This window comes from Chiroxiphia lanceolata, chromosome 1 (genome assembly GCF_009829145.1).
Source record: "Chiroxiphia lanceolata isolate bChiLan1 chromosome 1, bChiLan1.pri, whole genome shotgun sequence".
NCBI classification, from domain to species: Eukaryota; Metazoa; Chordata; class Aves; order Passeriformes; family Pipridae; genus Chiroxiphia; species Chiroxiphia lanceolata.
In genome coordinates, this window is record NC_045637.1 from 87,064,124 (window position 1) to 87,087,947 (window position 23,824).

Consider the following 23,824-nt stretch of genomic DNA (forward strand, 5'->3'; position numbering starts at 1 on the left):
GAACCATCAGATTGCTGTGCAAACAAGTTAATGCAATTTACATTGCAGCATTTTAAGGAAAGAAATTTTTCTCATTAGTAATAACGTATGTGTTCAGTTGCAAATGTCCAACTATTATGCTTCCAGATGGAGAGGGACAAAGTGTTTATATTTTGTATGCATCTCCAACCTTTTCTGTACCAAATCTAGAGGAAGATGAGGTTTGTTCTGCTCATCAGTTTCTAAAAATATAAGAATTTTCTTCTCTGAAAAAAGTTTCTCTTTAATTCTTTACTAAAGGTTCTACCTATAAATTTCCAGTATCTTCTCTCCACATAACTCTCTTACTAACATTTTCCTGTAAATCAAGAAATCTACAACTTACCTGAAGGGAAAGTTTTATCCTGTTGCAGCAGTATGTTCTTTACAATTGTGTGTAAGAGAACAGTGATTCTGTCTGGTAGAAAGTTGAGATACTAGGTTCTTTATCCCCACGGGTTTTTTAAACCATCACAGGCAAATAATAAATGTGGAGTCTTGGAGTAAAACCATTTTAAAGTGAGCAATTTCTATTTGGGTAAATAACGTTCAGATGTACTTAACCACTGAATTTTCAAGTCAAGTTTATTTGATATCATATTTCAATAGTTTCTATTTTTACTTCAACATTGAATAATAATAATAATATGATAATAGACACATTTTGTTATAAAAAGTAACTATGAAAAAATTTAGTGAATATTTTTTACCACATTGAATGCCACAGCATCAGTAGATTTTCTTGAATCATTTACTGTTTTATACAGACTGTATTAAAAATGAAAGATGTAATACACAAACCACCTGTAGGGTTCACTGTTAGCTTTGATGCTTTTCAACAGATTCTGTCTTGAAATGTCAAACTCTTCATTAGTAAGTAAGCAGAATGTATGAGCAAGAGGTAACCAGACCAAAAATCAACATGTCCAACCTTTGTGTAAGATAAATCTCCACAATACTTTCAGCACACTGAAGTTACCACCTGTACCATACTGCACACAAAGTACTTTGGAAAGACCATACTAAGTTCTTTCAATTGCCACATAAGGACCATTTCTTCTCTTCTTCCAGATAATCCTTGGCTTTCAGCACAAAAGCCTGACCATGCCAACAGCTTCTTTATTTGCTGGGATGCTCAGGTGGAAGTTTAAGCATGAAGAACCTAATGTTCCACAAGGAGTAATTTGAAGGTAAAGATGGGTTGGGAAGTGGTTAATGAGGTTCCTGAACACAGGTAATATTTCCTAATATGTTTTCAGAGAAGTTGTTTGCCAGGGAAAGAAGAGCAGCAAAAACTACAGCCAAATACCTCACCAGTGTGAGGTCAGTGTATGTGAAGGTCCAAGCTCTTCTTCTGAATGCTGTAATAAAACAGAAATGTATCCGTCATTACTACCACCAGTAGCAGTGAGTGAGCACCACACAAGCACAAGCAGTCAGCCTCTAGCTGTAGTGTTCACAAATCCAAAACAGCCAAACAGTAGGTCATCTTTCTCAAGATCTCACGGCCCTGTCCAGTAGCAGAGCTAGACCAGAACACAGCTCTCCTGTTTGATTTTGGTTATAGCTAGCTGTATTCCCAAGTGCGGGGTTCTAGACCTAAAACACCTCTCCTTTTACACAAGCAAGGTGACACCTTCCACAATTTTTCCCCTACCACTGGAATAAGTTAGTGGAGTTTGCACCATGTTTTTCAGCAGTATTTCTATTTCAGTGTCAGTTGTGCAGCTGTGGATATTCTTCTGGATATATCTATTCTTTGAAAATAAAACCTCCATACAGGCAACAAAAGATCTAAACTCCTACAAAAAAAGTGTCCCAATCTACTTTTTAGTCTTAACAGGATTTATATGCACTTAGATCCTTTGAATACAATTGCACCAGCATGCAACCACATACACCAGAGATGCACATATTTGCATGTGCATGTAATTCTAGCTCAATGTACTGAAAGCTGCGAACTGGTCAGAATATACTGAAAAGTTCTGAACTTGCATTTGTCATTTATTCTACCTATTCTGCACTATGACTGAGGGACATACCTCAAACTAAAGAACTTAACCATAACAAGTTAATCCTCGACAAATACTGTTCAGGATTCATTCTATATTAAAATGTGAGGTCTGCCATATACTTACTATTGGTCAAAATTGTGCCCTGAGACAGTGGAATTATCATCTGATACGAATCAAAACCTCAGTTCTATCAGATTAAGGAAATACCAAATCTAAAATCTAAACCTTTGGGTTCTGACACTTCCCTCATGCAAGATCAACCAAGAATACAGCTGTACACAGGCTACAAGAGAACCCAGACTCAGACTTTTGGGTTAATCTCAGCATTTACCTAACACGAGACTCCAAAACTTACCAATTTATGACATAAGCTTCTCTGAATTGTGGGTTTCTCTCAAACAAATATTGAGGATCTATTTATTTTGACAGCAACTATCTGCAGACCTATCAGGTAAGATATTAAAACAATTCATCTACAGGAGGATTCAACTCACATAGTCAACAGATGCATTATCTTCTACATTTCCTCTGTAAAGTTAACTGTAGGCAGGCAGTAAGAAATCCTAATAGGTGAATTAGCCCACACATTTAAATAATATCTCATATGAAATTAAGATGTCTTGTAGGAATGCCCATCATTCTCCATTAAATATAGAATGGAATCTACAGAGAGGTCAGATTAAACAATTAAGTTGGCTAAAACTAAATTTTAGACTTAGCAATGCATACACCATACCAGTTTAAAAACTTCATGGTTGGTGATGCCAATATTTACGGGTTTTCTGTATTTGGGGTAGTGGTGTTTGGTGGTGGTGCTATTACAGGAATGCACCAAGCAAAAGACCTGAGGCACCCTGAAGTATGCTTAACTTAATAGAAGAGCATACCTTAACACTCCTTTTCCCTCACACCTAACAAGAAATTTAACTGGTTGACCTAGTATAGAAAAACATGCGTTTTCAAGCTAAGATTTATACAAGGGATGAAACATTTTCCCATAAATTACTCTTAAAGCAGCACAGAACCCTCCCTATCTCTACTATCATCAGGATTGCACAATTTCCATGAAATCTTCTTGCAGTCTTTGACAGCAAGACCACAAAAAATGTGAACCCGTCAGATTTTGTGCCATCAGAAGCAGTCATCTGCCTCTTCCAAGTCACTAAGTAAGGCAGATATCTCAAGCAAATTTGTCTCCTCTTCTACATAGCTCTAACCTCTTGATAAGACAAAAGCGTTAAAGACTAACTGTTGTGAACAGCCCAGCTGCAAACATGTACATATATACACACGTGTCAATACATGTAGAGATACATTTTTTTGTAACTGAGTATCAGTAAGCAATTTATATTTATTCATGAACTATATCAAAATACAGTAAAGATTTAAAGATCACACTGCTCTGTATATTGCACCACTGCAGTTATGCCATCCTTAGTCTTGCTTACATTCAGACCCTTTATACCTTGCTGTTGAATACAGCACATTGAATCAGCCAATGGGTTCTGTGTTGGTGTAAAGAATATGCTTGGGGGCTAGGTTGGGTTTGTTTATTTTTTTTTCTTTCTTTTTTTATTTAGTATTCCTACACTTCATTGTATTTTTTGATACAATTTCTGAAATAGAGGGTGCTACATTCTATTGTGCTTAAAAATCTTAGGACTATTACAGACCCAAAATAAATTACTTAAGAAAAAACAAAACCAAAACAACCCTAACTGTATTTACCCAATTCAGGCAAATTGTTTCACAAGTGGCAATTTCAAACATCCAAACTACTTAGGTCTTGAACACTATGCAGAAATGAACTAAATATTTTTTAAGTATAGATTTCACATACAATGAAAGAGTACTTTCAGATGGTGTTATCATTTACTCTTACAGACACTGGTTAAAACATTCACTTCCTGATCCCATAGATTCTCATCATATAATTTTTTAAATTTATATAATGTTTTAAATTTATTAAAGAAGAATTTATTAATTTCAAATGGAACCAGTTTTACAGCAAAAGTTAAGCATGCAAGTGTTTATAATACAATGGCTAACATGCATCTAACAGGGCAAAGTAGGTTGGTGGAAGGAGGCATATTGATAATTTGAAAGAAACAAAATCATTGGTTGCTGTAAGTAGGGCTTATTACAAGTAAATGAAAAAGTATATACTTTTAAAGTAATACTGCAAAAAGAGACGAAATATCATGGCAGGTATTACAGAATGATTTGTCTCAAAAAAGGATGCTTAGTAGTACAGGACTTAATGACAGCTCCCTGCCATGCTTAGTTGTATCCAATAACTAAACAAATCATTGCAACAAGGCCAGTAAGTGATCATCTCATTATAGGAATTTCCTTCGTTTTTTGTTACAACATTTGGATAATGTTTACAATTCTGCATTTTTACACAGCCGCCGCAAAAACTAGGAAAAAGCTTTTTTTTCCTGTTATTCCATTACCAGATATTGAACACCTCTTGGTGAAGAGGGAACTTACTTTAAGCTCAAGGTATTTTATCACTTTTGATAGACGCATTTCCAGTTTTTAATTCTGGCATCAAAAGGCTCTCCAAAAGGAGCACTGGCTTCGTAATCAGAATTACCTTTATTATAAGAGCTAAAGAACCAGAGTAAACTAACCTTTTTTTTTTTTTTTTTGTTACACAAGTAACAAACCAAAACTAATCAAGCTGTCTTTCCACCAACCACTGCACACCTCAAGAAGTGACTCGTGGACATTGGTTTATCTTAGTTTAAACCTTTTAGCTTTAAAACAAAAAAAAATAAACAAAGCAAAGAGTACATTATTTAGTGTAAAGAGTTTAGACACACACAAATTTAACATTTAAAGGCTGCTAAGCACATATTTTCAACAGGTACTTTGGTTTTACTAAGACCAGCTCATGCTCCCACTTATCACATGACGCACTCTGCTACCGCTGCAAAATGAGATGTGCTAGCACTATCAAAAATGTGATCATTTCCTCCATCTGTGGGAGGGTGGAATCAAAACACTCCAAACAAAGCTGCAGACAAAATTAGAGTGAAAAAGCAATGTGGTGCACCTAAAACACCAAATAAGACAAAGTTAGTGAATGAATATATTTTTGGTTTTTTCACATAAGCCATTACCACTTGTCCGAGTACCCTTTCACACACATGCACAGGTACTGCCACCTTCTACGGGATATTTTTGTATTTACCCTGTTAGTGTTCCATACATCTTGCAGCACAGTCTGTGTGGTAGTTAAATACAGAAAGAGCTGTAAATAGGGGACAGAAGGCAATTCCCTTAAACGAAAAAGCCTTCATAGAGCCAAGGTCCCAACACGAATATATGTAAATGCTTGACTTCGGTAGGAGTGCCTACCTTAAAGTGTGGGGGTTTGTTGTTGTTTTTTCAAAGCCAACAGATGTACAGAATTTGTCTGACAGAGGGATTGTTTACAGTTACCAACTATATGAACGAAGTCAACATTCACATGGTGTCTCACTAGCATGTGTTTGCAAGTGCCACTATAGAGGCATAAGAGCAGACTTCACATTTGAAAGGCTTCTCGCCTACCAGGAAATGGAAAGCAAAATATGAAGGATGCCGTATCTTCCAGGGGAACACAAAGTGTGTGTAGGAAATTCAGAAAAGTATCATCAGACTAGCATTTATAGCACATCCTCCAAGCCACAGCTCATCTTTTATATGATCCTGTTGCTAATGAAGCATGATCTTAGTTAATGGTCTGGGTAGTAAAAGGTTGTAGTCTGTTTTACCAGTAGCAGACCTACCTCATCTAAATTTGACTTCAACCATAAGTCTGATCAAGAAAGACTGGCCAGAACCATTTCCAAATTTAGTTTTGATCTTTTTTTCTGAATTAAAGTTCAGAGGGACAACTTTTGGTGTACTCTATGTCACCAATTGAAAATAAACAAATCTCCCACAAAGGGGAAATGTAGCAGAACAGGAAATTTTCAAGAAGCGATAGGAAATTACATTAAGGTAAAGGCATTTTAACTTAATGAAGAAAACACATGAAGAATTTTCTCTAACGATAGCAAGGACAATATTTAGGTCACAATGAAAAAGGAAAACAATGACTTTCAGTAATAAAAACATTGAGACGTGTATTCTTAAAGAACTAGCTTCCCCTTTCATTTACATTCCCACTGACAAATTTTAATTTACAATATTTAACTTCATATTTGTATGAAAATTCTGAAAAATTAGTCTTACAGTGGAAAACCTGAAATGAACCTAACCACAGACTAAAAAAATGAAATGGAATCACAGAAAGGTCAGGGTTGAATGGAGGTCATTCAGTCCAACCCCCAAACAGGCAAACTTATTTTCATTTTTATAGCCAAAAATAAAATAAATACCAATGAAAACATTTGAGTCAAAAAAAGAAATAGTGAGAAATGAATAAATTTTAAGAATCCTTGGTGTTAAGTCCTAACTCCAACCCTGGTATAGTAACAATTCTCCTCAAGACATTTCACACCAACATTATTACAAGTAAGGCTACTGTGCCAGTTTTATTACTGTTATCTTTCAAGAATTACTGCAAGGGATATCACATTGCAAGACTACTGCATAGCCAGCATTCTGTATGCTTACCCCCAGTTATCAACAGGGAAGTAAACAGGAAAGGGCTGATGACATTTTCAGGAGCAATTGTCAATGGCTTGGTTATCTAGACAATAAATTATATTTTCATAGGTAATAAGCAGCTTCCTAAAACTAATTACATGTGTTTGATGTGGGTCACATAAGTAGTCGTCAGGATAACAAGGAATAGGAGACAGTTCTAGATTTGCAATTGTTCTTCTAGTCAGTAACTTAGTGTCTTCATTTTTTGCATAAGTTTAATTTATTTTGTATGGGTTTGGTCACTTGTCTACTTATGCACCTAAACACCATTAACAGTGCCTAGCCACACTGCCCAGCCAGGCTCCCAGCATAAGTCAGTTAGTGCTTTTTTGTCCATCACTCTCCTTCTTCTGTACCTTTAGAAGCCCTGTCAATTGCCTTCCACATAAGCTAAGAATATTTAATAGAGCAAATGTCTGTCTTTGAAGACACAGCACACTTGCCACCACAGAGATTGAGAGCCATCTGTCCCAGTAGCATGAGACGTCTATCAGCCCCCTTCACACCTAGGTTTCCTGCCAGACATCTGCCTACTCTCCTCTGTCACCATGTGTGATGCCACGTCTCCAACGCCATGGGATGCAGCACCACCCACAATGCTCAAGTGTTGGGAGTGCCACACTCCTGCCAAACGACTGCAAGAGTATTCCACTTCTTCAACTTGACAGGAAGTTAATTCTGCCAATGTGGACAAAGGTGGATATTCCCTATTCACTATGCTACCAGGTCCTATAGGACAAGTTCTCCACAACCTATTTTATTTAAATATTACCACAAGCATCGAATTGGCCCCACTGTCCTGTCCACCCACCCACTGCACATAACAAGCAGCAGTTTTCACGATGCCATTAACACAACATAGCACGTTTCCATCCTATTCATTCAGCTAAACTTATTTTCTAATCCTATAAAATGCTCAGTTCAGAAGAAAGGAGGAAGGCTTTACTTTTTAAATACCAACAAGATGGAGTAGATCCAACAGTTCCAAGCAGACAGTGCTACAAAGTACTTTCTTCAGTGTAATTCGGAATTTCTAATGCGAGTGCCTTTTCTGGTAGAATGGTAGACTTAATATAACCATGGCAATACAAAGTCTATGTAAACAAATCACTTGACTGAGGCAGAAAGAACCCCAGAGCATAAGACACAGAGAGGCTGGGCCTTTGACAGAGATTCAACATTAAATTCCAAAACAAAACAACTGAAGCAGGAAGCTTTCCAGAAAATGAAAGGGAATGTAGTCAAGGTGGAAAACCAACTCTGTTATACTGAAAATCTTGAAATATGCCAGTATGTGCAAGTTGATTTTAAAAGTTTTGAGAAGACATTCCTATTTCTTCCCTAGCCATGGAGTACCAGAACAGAAAATGACTTATGAACTGGTTAAAGCCCACATACCTCAGAACTAGCAGAGACATCCTTTGCAGTTAACAAGCCAGCAACATAAGCTATCCTTGTCTTTGCAGTATCTATATCTTTAGATAGGTGTCTTCTGAACACAAACCCTAAACCAGGATCAAATATATCCTTAAAGATCAATATGCCTAACTGCCATTAAAAAAACCCCAAAAAACATTTCTGTTAAAAATTTGCCTATTTTGTTAAATCAGGATCACAGTGTTTGGTTTTCGCATATTCAACATAAGAGGGAAAATTACCAGTAGGGGAAAAATACCCCTTTTCTCTATAAATTTTTTTCACGTCACAAAAGAATCACTCCTACACAGCATTCAATATTCAACTGTACGGTACTTTTTTTTTATCTCCCTAAGCAGTTTACCTAAGTGGTAACATAAAGAAGAGATATATATGTAATCCACCTGTATGCATTTGCATCTGCTGTATCAGAGAGACCTTGTTTCCTACTCACAGCGCTGGTAATGAAAGGCTTTGATGCCAGCAAGCATTCCCATGTGTTTCTGCAGAGCTAACTGTAAGAATGCTTCCTGTCAAAAAGGAAATGAACCTTGTCACAGCTGGAAAATTATCATCTATTCTCCCTGTATAAGTGGTCTGAAGGGATTACATTTCTCAGTTACTGTGTTAATTTAGGCTTTTAATGCCTTTTATCATGAGTATTTAAGGCTATTAGTCAGGAAAGATTGATATCACTACGGAGAAGAGCACAAAGATTCCTATCAAACCTATATACAACGAAATACTTCAGTCACTAGTTTATTATTTTTGAATTATTTACTTATATTCCCAAAATGACATTTTGCTGTGTCAAATTAATTTACTAGCAGCCAATACTGCATAACGCAACATGATCATATCAGATTGTGGTATTTTTATGTTTGAATGGTCCACCTAAGTTTTCTAGAAATTATTTGTCTCTGCTGTGTAACCTGCTACTCTTTCAGGCCTGCAAGTGGAATTTATTTAAAGGGGGGGGGGGGAGGGGGAGCATAAGAAAATCATGTATGTGCTTATACACAAAGAGGATTCCTAGGAATTAAAATTGTAAAACATTTGAAAAGACTGATGCACATCACAGATGCGGTGTTCCAAATTCCTTGATTTTCCAGATTCTTCCCCATACCACGCTTAGAATACCTCAAAACCATTTAGCTCTAAGCACTTAGAGTTCCTCAAATTTCAGCAACAGAGGAAGCACTGGCTATTCACAAATTCAAACACAAGTCTTTAATGCTGTAAAGTCACATTTTTAACACACAGTAATTTCAAAGGGAGAAAGACAAGCATAGAAGTTTAAAATCTTTGCCTTGTGGAAGTCAATTATAGCAGGTTTAAAAAGGTGCACCTCTATCCAGATTATTGACAAGCACTCAGCAAAAGGACACATACTTGTAAATAATTAATTACCGAGTAAATACTATTTCCAAATACATGCATTACATTCACATGTTGGATGTAATAAACAGGATTACTTATTCTTTAAACACTTTATAATGAAAACACAGCTATTTTCACAACAGATTTACGAAGGCAAAGTCCAGCTATTTTGAAAACAAAGCATTTTAAAAAACAAGGAAATTAGTTTATATTATACTCAAGAATTCTACTGGTAAAAGTATTTCTGCTAATTCTAAAGTAAGAGTGAATCATACAGTTGATATTTTATGCAACAGTGTTCAAACAAGAAAGATGCAAAAGGGGATTTAATCTTCAGTTGTTTGTGTGGATTAACACTTTCTTGCACAACAAAAATGAAGCTTACATTGCTCAAAGAATAAAAGCCCCTAACTTGCATGAGAGAACTTAACTACTCAGGGGAGTTGTTGAAGTGTTTGTTGAAGAGAAGGTGCTAAAACAGTGACCTCAGTAGAACCAAGGGCCGACATGGAAAAATCTGGGATTTAAACAGCAGGCTTCAAGATGAAAGCCAACTCTGAAAGTCAAGCTGTGCCATTCTGTGTAACTATTTGTAATAATTTCCCCCGCTTCCCTGAACATTTGTCATCTTTAAAGTAGAAAAACCATCACAAAAAACCTCCCAAAAAGTCAAAGATCTAGAGTTTTAACTCCTACAGGATAGGCAGAACCTTTTTAAAGCTACGAAGCAGAGCCCAAAAATGCAGAGGCTATTTTCTGTAATACTCTTGTGAATCCAAGTGTAGTTCAAAGGGGTAACATACCAATTCATGGACTTGGAAAATATTTTTTGTTTTCATTTCTACTCATTTAAATGAGAATTATAACTGTATATTCAATGCATTTAAAGTCATTTCAGAATGACTTCATAGAACAACCTTTCTGAAATGCTTGTAGAAAACTAATGCTTTTTGGAATTTCTAGCTATTTCAATTACTCTTTAAAAAGAAAGTGTAAGCATAACTGCCTATTTCCAGCCCATTTAATAGCTTTAAATGAAAATTTCAGAATTCTGATAAAGTTACCATCGTAGGCAGCACTTGCAGTGCAAAATCCCCTGAAATAGACATGTTCTCTTTTTTTGAAGGAGAAAAGGAGGGTTGGTTAAGTCTTCTAAAGTTAAGGGACAAAAGTCCAAGGGAACCTGGAATATGGATGATTCAGCCTTTCATTCCTGACATATAGATAAGGTGTATCTATACAGTGGGACATTCTAATCCATTCAGACCAAAGGGTCTTGAATTCCCTTGATCGAGTTTTAGACTTCATAAAGGTCCCACAAGCATTCTAACACTTAGGATTTTAATGAAAACCATTAAGGCAAGACTGTCAATAAATCAGTCCTGTTAGGAATCAGCTTCATTCTTCCCAGTTAGCTTTTGAACACTGATTATAGGAGCTGACATTCATAGATGCCACTATGATCTGCCCTTCTTTTATAGGAACTACTGGATAGAACTCAGCAACTGAAAAGAATAGACTGCCCTCTCTCTGTGGCTTCTTGCTAACTACTTGATCTCTAACTTAAACAGAACCACAGCCAAACATTTTCAAGAAATTCACAGTGATAGGTAATAGCATTTTTCCATACAGTCACAAAAAAACCCCACTATACTCCCAGTCAGTAATGTGGTATGCCTCCATAAAGTTTTAGATGACAAAACTGTATTTTGTGGCTGAAATAAGGCAATAAAATTTGGTTATATTGCTTAGTATCACTAGAATTCCCTGTGAATTCAGAACTTTAACTCCCGTGCTCTGTCAGCACTACACACAAGCCACCCTTGTACATGAATGCATTAATTATACACGAATTAAAAGCATCACTAGCTTTAGTGTATCCTCAGATTTATTTTCTGATGAGAGAAAAACGTCTGTGAGAACATTATTCTGAATTGTAATATTACATTAACTTGCAACATAGAAAACAAATATTTGAAACACATTAAGTAAGACTTAGGTGACACTAATTAATATTGTCATGGGGTTTGGTTCTTTGGTTATTTTATCCTTTAAAATATACCCAGAACTAATTGCCACAGTCATAAAAATCTTAAACCTTCATGCAGAACTGCGCTTTTTATAAACTTGACATAGATTTTACTAAATAAATTTTACTACTTAATACCAAAAAGAATGAAGACTTTCAATTCGTACATTCCAGCTATCCTTGTAGCAAAATAGGTAGAAATCATCATTTTAAACTCTCACATCGGTATGTATAGCTCACACTGAGGATCTCAGGCAAAAAAGAACACTAGAAAAGCCTTTGAAAAGTAAAAATTCCCCTCGGACGTTGTTCATTTGCTGCCCCCTCCTGGTGAAAAACAAACAAAGCGCAACAAGACAGCAAGGAAAAACAGCTGGTTTTCCAAGTCCCGTTAGGAACACTTCACTGGTAACCTTGTCACGGCAGACCTTTTTCAGTTTAAAAGAGTTTCTTTAAGTATTACAGCATCAGTAGACTCTCAAATATGCTTCCCAAGTGACTGTGTTAGGCATAACGAGAGACAACGCTGGGACAAAGAGAAAATGAAGCCACTTACTTTGGCATACCGGAGCAATGTGTGGTGGTACAGCCCGTGTGCTTGGAGTCGCAGTCAGCATGGCAGTGTTGTCTCCAGGCCATTCTGCCATCAGCTGTGCATTCTGTGCTGCAGGACACACAGCTGGCTGGAGCTGTGTGCAATTGAGCTCACCACAACTGGAGTTCTGATGCGGGGCCAGGGCCTTCAGCAGAAAGAATTAAGAGACAGCCACGGGCAGGTACTATGGCTAATTGCTGGTTTCAGGAGTTTGCACTTCAGGGGGGCTGTAAGAAAGAAACAGTGTTGACATGAAGTTTGTTTTGCTGTACAAAACTAAGTCAAGCAAAGCTCAAGTCAGGACTAGGTATGAAAAGTTCAAGTTCTTAATCTTTGCAGTAATTACAAGCAGCATTGCAGGGAGAGGTCCAGAGACCCAGTCCAAAACGTGCCCTTTGCTTTCGAAACAGAAAGGAAGTGCGTTCATCAGATGACATGCTTAACATGTAACCTCAGAAAAAATTTGGATTGTCATACTCCACTGGTTCAAAAATAACTGTGGCAATGATACAATAATGTAATGTGCTTAACCTTATACTTCTCCAACTTAAAACAGAGGTAAGTTTTGTTAACTTACGGCGTCATTTAAAAAACAAAAAAAAACCAAACAAAAGATGGATGCCTAAGTGAAAGGTACACCAGCAGCACTCTGGTCTACTCACTACCTACCAACAAAGCTGCTAGCTTACTTCAAGTAATTAGGCCTTTGACTAACCAAATCCAAATTCCACTTTTGCCTCTTTTTTCATTGTACCAATTTCAGCAAGCTCCTAAAACATGTGTTTATTTCTTTCCACGCAAGCAATACCAACATCAAACCAGGAAATCCAGATTCAGTACAGATAAATACTTCAGCCCTAGAAAACAAAAGAAGCTATTTGGGGTAAAAGTTTGACAACTTGAATTAATTTATAATACACAACTGTAGACGTGACTTCTCTAGTTAAACTATTGTGAAAACATTTTCTAATAATGTATGGCCATTAACAACAACAAAAAAAAGAACACGCCCAAAACCAAATTCACATACTTAGAAGAAACCTAGAGAAACAGATGTACACAAACTTCTCTATCTAAAGGTTAGGAAAGTTATCAGAATATCAGTCAACTAATGGACAGGTGGCTACCAGAGATTACTATTTCTTCATCAAAAAGAGAGATCTTTTCGGAATAATAGGGAAGCATCAAATGCCTTCTCAACTTCTCCTTGGAAGAAAGGATGCACCTGAGGTCAGGCAAAGTGTTGGTGTTAACTCTTAAAACTGTAGATAAGTAGAATTTTACACTAACTAATAAAATTGGTGTTCAATAAACATGCCTCTTAAAAATGCAGCCTTGACTACAAAGGAAGCTGTTTTTTCACTCTTGTGAAAATCTTGTAGAATTCCAAGAAGCCTCACAGCACCTCTCTTGGCTCTTCCAAGAGCTTATCTCAGTGACTCCACTTTGTTGTTTCTTGTAACAAAATGTAATAGAAAACCTTTAGCAGCACCTTTTGATCAGTGCCTGGTTAATTCTTTCAAAAGCCTGGTACTATATCATAAACCAAGTAGAAGGCAGCTATTTGAACAGGGTACCTTATTTTGTTCAGGCTATCCAGGAGCAACTTTCTTATAAAAATAAGTAAGTAAATAAGCAAACAAATAAATGGGCCAGACTATCAAAAGTTCTGCAATGAGGGAACAAAATAGCAAGTTTTGCTGTAATAGAGGTGGTACCTATTGTAGGTATTACATTTAAATTAAGTTGAATCCTTCTTTCTAGTTGCTTTGTGTTGGAGCACACAGGATTATCTTCAGGCTTCTTTCTTCTGTCCCTCTCTTTCATTTGTGGGTTTGGTTTTTTATGATGGATTTGTTTGTGATGTCCACTCATTTGATGTCTGGTTTTGAATATTTGGTCCCAAAATGAAGACAAAACTGATGTAGAAGTTCTGTGATTTTCCACATGCTCCTTCAATGCTTCTCTGGATTGCCAATTAACAAATAAATTACGTAAACTAATTAAAAAAGAAACACAAAATACACTATCAAACAATATTTTATAATACCATCAGTGATGGAAAGACTTAAAAATCCCAGATATTATACTTTCAGGTGAAAGACAAAGTTGTAGAGAAAATAAACCTTGCTCCTCATTTTGTATTATGTTTGTGAAACACACATAAAATAGAGCTTCTCAAAAAAAGCCATTTTTTGGGGTTGTCTTTTGTTCATTTTCTTGTGTTGTTTGTCTGTTTTTTACCCTTTAGGACAAAGTTAGATCCAAGTTAAATAGAACTGAATTTGAGGACAGAACTGCTCTATTTTACTTTTGCATATATTGCAAATACAATAAATAGGCAAGTGACTAAGAGAAATGTTTAACTGCCATTCACACACACCCAGGAAGTACAGATTGTCATTATTGGATGTACAATTGCATTATAAAATTGCTAAAGTTCTGCTTGGCTCAACAAAAGATAAAACCAAAATTAGGTAAACACAAATTATAATCATAAAAATGACAGCATTTGGAAAGTCACTACTGTGTTTGACACACTTGCCACGACAATAAATATCACTTTCGTTTTAAAAGTGACAGTGCAGGAAGGAAAAACATGATTTTCAAGTATCTCATTTGACCTGAATCCATTTGGTTTACCAGATTACTATGTATTTATCATCCAAAAGCTTTATCCAACAACACACATTTTAAGTAGTTGTCTTTTCTAAAGTTTCCTCAGCAAAACTTCTAACGATCACTATATGTGCAGATAAAGAACAAACAACCGTTTTACATAATACAGCTACTATATTGCAAGGAATTGACTTATGTCATGAATGTCCAAATATTGTTAAAACAGCATATAATTCTAATTACACTGTTCAGACTAATACAAACATCAATGAAATGTCAGCCATTTCCAATCTAAAATATAAGCTTAAGAAACACAGTGCTGCATATATACTTCATAAAACTAGGGGAAAAAAAAAAAATCTATTACATGATCGAGAAGATAGCCAGTGTTTGCTTCAGAGTAAGTGAAATACTTTAATCCACAGCATTATTTGGCACAGAATCACTTAATTTGACATAGTTTGTATATTACTGCTTTTGCATTAGCAACAAAGTAGCAAAGTACCCCAAATTCTCTTTTCCCTCCCCCCTAGTTTATAAAGAAGATATAAAATCTGATGTTAATTGCTAAATAAATAAATCAATCTCAAAACAGTTGTACCAACTCTGAAGATGATTTGTGAAAACCAGCACTTGGTAATGTGAGACATTTCAGCACACTCTTATTTACAGAAAGAAAAAAATAAAGACTTCTTTTCCTCACCCAGTTTCATCAAGCCTTATGTATTAAATTGCCAATTCTTTTTAATGTGATGACACAGCAAGCATCAGATTACAAGAACTGCTGGATTATGGAGTCTCTAGTGACTGAGAGAAAAGGAAGAATAAATTGCCAATTTTGTGACCATTTACAGATTAAAAAATTATTCAAAATCTTATGGGTTCTTTTCATATGCTGTATGCAAGACAGCATTATGAATAAACAAACACTTACCTGACTCTCCAATTCAGTGTACAACAGTTTCTCCAGAATGGTTCAGTGGCCAAGGCACCACCAACACATGTAAGGATATTGTGATGGAGCTGAAGCCAGTGACCCTTAAGGGTCTACATGTAACAGGACCTAAGGAAGAAACAGGGGAACTTTTATATAGCCACGTTCTGTATGGTACATACATGGTGTATAGCAATGTACAGCCTAGTAACTCAGAACACACAGCAGCTGCTAAAGAAGATGCCATTTTTTGTAGTTTCTTTTAGTATGTTAAGATAGACTCACAACATATCTCCCACAAGACAAAATACAATCTATATTAAAAAAACTCAAACAAAATTTCAATCCACTGAGATTGCTAAACCAAGAAATAAAAATTAGGAATTGCCAAAATTAAAGTTGCCTTGGTAACCTTAATTTCATTGTTTTTTGTGTATCTTCTCTGTTCTCTAGAGAATAAAAATGAAGCAGTACCCATTCTACACACTGCAAATTTATATACAGTCAAGTCAGGCAATTGAAGATTTTTCAAGTGTACCCACCCACACAGATGAGTACTTGGCTTTTTAACCTGTGTCAAGAGTTTTCTTAACTTTTTCTTTTTGTTGTTTTGTTTTCTTTTAAATGTTTAACAGGTTTTAGCTTTTATTTTTTAAATCAAAATACCTAAGTTAAAACATAAATTCCAGATTTCACAAAAGGGGATCATATGTATATGCCAGAAACCTCTGATGCTTGAACTGATTGTCATTTGAATAATGGCAGCAATAGTACACAGAATTGATTGTGTAGCCTATTATTTTAGTGCTGGTTCACATGTCTGAGACTAAATCCTTTCTGTCCACTTCAGACCAAACTACTGGCCAAGTTATTCTCATTTTCTGAGACTTCCCATTATTTTACTCATTGCCCACTTTGCCCTGTCCCAGTAGCAATTTTCCTAACATGCCAAATTCTGCTTAAGTTCATCTCCTCATTTCAGTCTTTTCCTCTAGTAACTTCTCACAGGTTTTCTAGCTCCACCAGTCTTCAGTATTCAATTTTTTTTATATGCTGTCTACAAAAGCATTAAAAATCTTTGCAAGCCAGGTATCAAAGAAAACTGGTAAGTTTTCTCAGATCCTGTCTCTGCCTTCCTAAAACAGTCTGTCACACCTAGCTTCCTGCAGTAAGGTATCATCTTTGTTCACTGCATTTTTCAGAGATTGTGAAGATGCCAAATCTCAACAGATTTTTGCAACAGGAATGTGGCTTTTTGTCTATTCTAATAGATGACACCATTTGAAAAATGCTTATATATTTCCTGCAAGCCACGGACTATTAGGGCTTTTTAAATAAAAAGTAACCACAGTCCACTTGAAAACATTATGAACAGAAGGTTTTCTCCATATGTATTCTAGAAAATTGGCTGAAACATTTTGGTTGATTTGTTCTTAAAGGAAAAGTTTTAGATGTAGGCAAAAAACATGGTGAGAAATTTCAGTCAAAACAGTTTAAACAAACAAACAAAAAAGCAAGACAGAAGAACCAGTGAAAACAGTATCTTTTAAACAAATAACAACACTTGTAACACAGCAGATCATCTAGAGTTAAAAAAAATGCAGTGTGGTTTCATAACTCTCAATACAAAGTGTGCAGTTATAATATAGAAGTGAGAGATGTAGGTACATCATAAATTCATTACTGATTTCAGTGAAAGGAGCCACCTTTAACATAATATTGGGGAGGGTATGTATATATCAGCATGAAGAAGAACTGCTGCTAGAGATGTACAGCCTTTACCACTATTAAAGAAACTTATAAAATCAAACACTGATGGCGTAAGAATGCACAGTTCCCTCCCGCTCCATTTTTGTTCACCCTCCAAGAGACAAAGCTAAATAGAGTTCTTTGAAAGTTGCTTTAGGACTTAAGAAGTATTGAAGCCAGGCACAAGAACTGCTCATTTGATGAAGCTGAAGTTAATATATATTGATTGATAGGCTGCTATACATTTCCCAGTAAGATTCACCTTGCTTCAGTTAATGAGATTAACCGAAGACAGCAGTCTGAAATCAGAGACATGGGGACAAGTCTCTTCACATAGCTCTGTTCTACCACAAGTCTAGGTCTTTCTTTGTAGGTCAAGATGTGAGGAATTGAAACTGATAACAGCATGAACTGCAACATGCACTTTTGACACTGTTTAATGTCCAAAAAGGAATCAGAAAGAGTCTGAACTCTTGGGTCAAAACAGATCTAAATGGAACATTGAACCTGGTCATCATTAAGAGTATTACAATTCTGGTGTTATTCCAGTTACATTGACACAAAGCTAAATCCAGAAAAGCTTCAGACATGAAGCATTCTTCAGCTTCGACATGTTAAGCAGTACAGTATCCCCACTCCCAGTTTGATAACACAATAAACAATAAAAGTGTGATGCATTACAGTCTTCCTTGTATGAAGAAAGGATACCTGCCTCTTGCAGATGGAAACAAAGTTGTCACTGAGTAAGATGAAGCAAGACTGGTAAGGAAGATAAACTTATCACTACTAACTTAACAAGGAAGAATTTCCTTTTAAACTAATAGACAACTAGCTATGCAACCAAACAATTATCAACTGCCAAAATAAACCCATCAGAAACTTAAATCAACATAAAAACTATCAAAAATCCAAGTATTTCATCATGTCCTGCATCCAGATTCCCTGTATTGAGTGCTGTTGCCTTCTTTTTTCCTCCACCTACTTAGCTGCTCAGTTGCTAGCTCAGTGCAGCTGCCACAGCCCACGGCCACTTTGTTTAGTGCCTTCAAGTAAACTGTAAGAAGTTCCTGGTCCTTCCCCCCACCATTCAAATCACAGTTTCTAATCTACCTTAATGAGTTTTAAAGCCTTCTTCCACCAATTAAAACAAATTTACTTGTAGGTACACTTGCATTAAGCAAATATTTAGCAGTGGGGGGAAAAAGGGAAAATAACTGGAAAAATCATCTCTCGCATCTTGCATTCAGTACATCGATACAGTTCGAAAATGTAACCGTTGTTCCACAGATGTTTGCAGACCTTAATCCATTCCTTGGCTGTATTAAAGGCCACAGTTTGTTACAACAGGTTAAAATCAGAGTAAATACATTAATTTAAAATAGAAGAGAAACATTTATCCATGTTATACAATTATTAACATAAATATTCAAACTGAACTCCTGTGTAATTTAAAAGTATTTTGTGCTTATTAAGTAACATGACGCCAACTTTGGCTGAGATGCACAGTATTTCAGAATAAAGAGCAATTATTGATCATGAAGACATAATTTGACCATGGGGCCTTTGGCAGCAAATCCAAGGTTAGCTCAGCTCTACAAATGCTTAATGCACTCCCAATGTCAAAACAGAACAAAAAACCAAACCAAAACACAATAACAAGGAGCTCTCAAAGATTTCAAACCACAACTTAAAATGAGTTAGCAAAATATATCCTTACAGTGGAGTTATTTTGATGTAAAATATAAAGCATATGAAAAATATTGAAGGAACAGATACTTAGGAAACATCAAAATACCCAAGCTTCAAAGGATTACTTTTAGTGGCATACGCAATGTACTTTACATGTCCATTTTTTTCTAAGTACATTTGCTAATAGTCTAAATTTGGTCTGGAGAAACTACTGGTTGGAGGTTGCCAGTTTTGCAGAAAGGATTTCAGTTTAGTGGGAAATGGAAGCGAGATCACTAATTGTTTCCTGTAAAGGTTTTAATATAAAAATCACTCAACTTTTGTAGCAACTTCTGAACTCTTTTTTAAGATTTGAGATTCAAAGGCCCAAAGTTATGACAGGCAGCGTGAATAATCTTTCTGGTCTTTTGCCTCTATCCCTGATGCAGATAGAAGACTCTCACCATACAGCCTACACAACTATCAACAACTGTTTTAATTTAGAAAAGTGAAAAACAAATAACATCACATAATCTCATACAAGAATCTCCCAGAATGACAAATTGATAACTTTGTCCCGAGTAAGAAATTAGGAAGGAACTTCAGTATTTTAGCAATTTGTACATTTTTTCCCAGTAACCACTTAGGCTTTCACATAGGTCAAAAGCTACAACAAGTATATTGTACCAAATAACTAGCAATTAACAGCTGAAACGTGACACTAAGTTAAACACAAGCTTACCCAAGTGTGAAGCTACTTTTAAAACTTGTTTCCAAAACTATCCCCATAGCAAGCAGGAAGGCTCTTACACCCACTGTATTAGCTCTGCAAGCACAACAAATCAGCAAAGGACAGTTCCTTATCATGTTACACATTCTTCCTTTAATGGAAGCTTCCTTTAATGGAATGAAATACCTGAGAAAAGTTTGAAAGTTTCTTAGTTTCTTTAATGTTTCTTCTCCACTTCAAAAATTTATAGAAATTAGCATGCATTAAAGAAATATTTAGAAAGGCTTCCTTTGCTCACATTTATCATAAAAATGTAAACAATAATCAGAACAAATATAAAATATTTACAATTCTATACTACTACTGACTATTTAAAAATTATTTAACGTGTTAAATTTTTCACCAAAAAGCTAAAATTAAGTAAACTTTCTGCATGTTAACATAACAGTGAATGGTAAGTTATAATTTTCAAAATTCATTGCCCCCAGACATAATGGAAATTGTCAAAAGAGTATCTCGAAAAATCTAGTCCCAGGTTTTCTCACTTCAGTTGTAAGGGAGACGGATTTTGATCCCCACGTCTCCCATCGAAAAGGAATGAAATTACTCATTCAACAGGCGATTTATAATTTGTTAATAAAAACCAGATATCCTTTCACTTACAAAAACATAGTTTGTATAAACACTCATGAATCTTTTCGCTGTTGTAGTCAACTTTATTTTGAAACACTGTGAATTGCAGCTGTCTTTCCAAGCGGTTTCCTTCCCAATCCCTTAGAGAAGAAGTTATACTGGCCTGCAGCCTTGTTGTTGGCTTGCAGTCACACACAGTCAGGTGGAGATGCTGTAAGTCCTTGTGAAGCAAATAAAATACTTGTTTTGCTTTTAGTTCTAAAAATTACTGTTTTTTCAATCAATTTTTCACCAGAAAGCCTGCTATAACCCTCTATAAGAATTCTATCTCTGGCCCTTTCAAACAGTAAAAAGCCTCATAACAACCCAATGTATGCCAAAGACAATGAAGACATCAAAATTAGACTGCGTAACATATAACCAATCTAAACCCTTCAAAGCCTTTACTGTGACACATGCAATGCTTGGCCTGGCTACAATTACTGGAAGCCCTGTCCCATTGCACATTCCCCAATGTTCCTAACATTGTCAGTTTTCTTACCTTACCACTACCACAAACTCCAGAGCACACCCATGAGCCATCACCTTATTTCACAATTCCCTGTTTTTTCACTAGGCCCTACTGAGCAATCAGAACCAAATCAGTAGCTCAAAGCATAAAGCAGGAATTTTGTTCATATTAACAGAAGCAGGCATAGAAACCTTGCTAAAATCAATTAATCACTGCAATCACCCACAACACTGAAAGGTTAACCAGAACAATGCCCGGACTACCTTTGTACACAATCTTTCAAGATTTTACCTACTGACTAAATGCATAGCTTTATTGAGGGCAAAACACTTGGAATTAGTAACAGAAACATTATTTAACTAATGAGAGAAAAAATATAAAAAAGTATAATAAGTAAATAAGCAACATCAGTAGTTAATGTAAAGGTGAACAGCACGAGAATACTGGAATAATGTCCTTTTGTGATTTAGGAGACACAGATTATGTTACTCAGTCAAGGTCTTCCATTTATAAATGGAGACAATATTTAGCTATTAGCAGTGTCACAAAACTTGAAAAAGCTAAAAAAAAGCATTAACCTTGATAGAAGTACCTTTACAGTAATGTTAGAGCCATTAAAAAGCTAATAATATTGAAATAATTGGAATACGATGGTCAACTACTCCTAGAAACATTCAGAATCCAAAATATAAAATGAGATAGGATTTTTCAGAATGAAGGAATATCATCTAAATGTGAACATTTACAACACATTTTTAGAATTTTTGCAATTCTTACATTTTCTTTGCTTAAACTAGCATGAAGATGTTTTACAGCAGCTTCTGATGGTAACATTTACAGCTCACACTGAAACTCTGTAATAAATTTCGTATTGACCAAATAAAGTTATTTGCACAGATAAGTTTATAGTTGAGGAGGCAGCTGTACGAGAATGAAAAACAAAATTTGACTTACTGGTAAAATCACTGTGTGGACATCTAACCATATCCCAATAATGGTAAGCAAGCTACATGAAGATTTCTTATCTGCTCAGTTTCAGAAGACGACAGATATACCACGCACTGGGACGAGGTTTCCTCTAATGGTTGTTTTTATTCACTCTCCAGGCATCTTGTGACATACAAGCACTTTCGCAGATGAGGCACTGGTAGGTTTCTTTTATCCGCTTGTGTGATTTTTCAATGATTTTCCATTAAGATCCACTTGGTCATGGGACAATAAATACATTTAAAACCACGATCCACATCATGACCCTTTCAATGGATTCGCTCAGCATCTTTTGGCTCTAGTGCTCTATTGCACATGTTGCAAAAGTGCTGCCTTCTCTCAGAACCCAGCTTTAAGGCACAAGCATCTTCCACAGAACGAGCTGACCCTTCACATCAAGCTTGCAGCTATTTTTGTTGTAGTGTTTACACCTCGATTCAGCTTTAGTGTTTTTTACCTGCCCAGCAAAGGTCTGAGTTCTAACACTGTAAAATGATAGAGATGCTAAGACTCACAGACTGGGCTTCTCCATCCTTTCTCTTGGAATATAGGAGAGAAGTCAGCACTGCAGGGCTCCTCAAGCTGCAAACGAGCTGCTGCTTCTCCAAACAAGGTGTTCACAGGAGTGAGAGGCATGAGGATTATGCTCAGGTTCATGTTACAATAGTGAGGACTCATATTTTGAGGCATCTGATACACAGGCAACAGGACAGTTATTTTTTGCAAGAGTTTATTTGCTTTCATTATTTTCATCTCCCATGCTATATGACTCATTTTCACTTTTGTCCATTTTAGGATACCCTGAAATTCGACCTGCCATATCTGTCTCGCACATTTGAACCAGGTGCATCCTGATCTTACTTTTGATCCTCCTTATTAAATGGCAGAGCTTGCACCTGTGCATCTCCACCTGAAATATTTCCACCAGACCAGGCAATCTGGGCTAAAAAAAAGCACAGCGGCATGTTGTGATGTCCTTGAGGTGATGTGCGGGTGCACTGACAGAATGCAAATCCATTGGTATTTGTAGTTAAATTAATTAATTTTCTGTAGTTGCTAGTAGACAAATCTACAAAAGACAATAAGCAAAAGAGTTAAAATTCACTTATCCAAACTCTAAGGAGTCTCTAAGGCACTCTAAGCGTCCTACCAAAAAGCTAACGTGCAGTGAAATCCAAATTCAGATTCCAGTCCTTGAGATGTCCACAGATTTTAAGACTATTTGAAAGAAGTGAGAATTCTTCATGAGAACAATGATGCCATAAATGACTACTCAAGTCACCTGTTGACATTAAAAATTAATACAGGTTAATAATACGGCATTTCTGTGTTAAGTTTACAGCAGATCCTGTTAAGAGACCACGGCAATAGTAATTTTAAATCTAATACTGATCTTAAAAGCCAAGCACGCTGGTGAGAAATCTGCACCCCTCCAACCCGACAGCCATCATCACAAGCACATCCCAAACACAGCCCAACATCCCGCCGCCAAAGCCCATCGGCCTTTTCCCAGCAGCCTGGAAAGGCAAACTAAGCGGAACAACGCCTTTCAACAAGACCACGAAATCACAGAATGGTTTGAGTTGGAGAGGACCTTGAAGATCACCCAGTTCCAACCTGAGTTGGAGAGGACCTTGAAGATCACCCAGTTCCAACCTCTGTGCCATGGGCAGGGACACTAGAACAGGTTGCTCCAAGCTCCAGCCAAGCCAGACTTCAACACTCACGGCGATGGGGCATCCACAGCTTCTCTGAACAACCTATTCCAGCGTCCTTCCCCCCCCTCCCCATCCCTGGATATCCGAGCCAAAGCCACTCACTCCCAGCCGCCTCCATTCCCGCCGCCTCCCCCCTGACGCCCCTGGGGGAGGAGGCGGAGCCTCCGCCGCACTCGCG

The 23,824-nt window shown here is 36.5% G+C and overlaps 1 long non-coding RNA gene across 2 annotated transcripts; it reads right to left on the reverse strand.

Moving 5' to 3' along the window:
* Positions 1-581: 581 nt before the first annotated feature.
* LOC116793862 lies at positions 582-23,813 on the reverse strand. Of its 2 annotated transcripts, XR_004359611.1 has the most exons (7): positions 23,749-23,813; positions 23,079-23,210; positions 21,896-22,997; positions 15,651-15,779; positions 13,816-14,096; positions 12,059-12,324; positions 603-1,379 (listed from the first exon to the last, which is right to left on the reverse strand). It is a non-coding gene; the product is annotated as an uncharacterized LOC116793862 (long non-coding RNA). The 2 variants fall into 2 exon arrangements; XR_004359613.1 differs by lacking the exon at positions 13,816-14,096 and having other exon boundaries at positions 582-1,379.
* Positions 23,814-23,824: the final 11 nt, after the last annotated feature.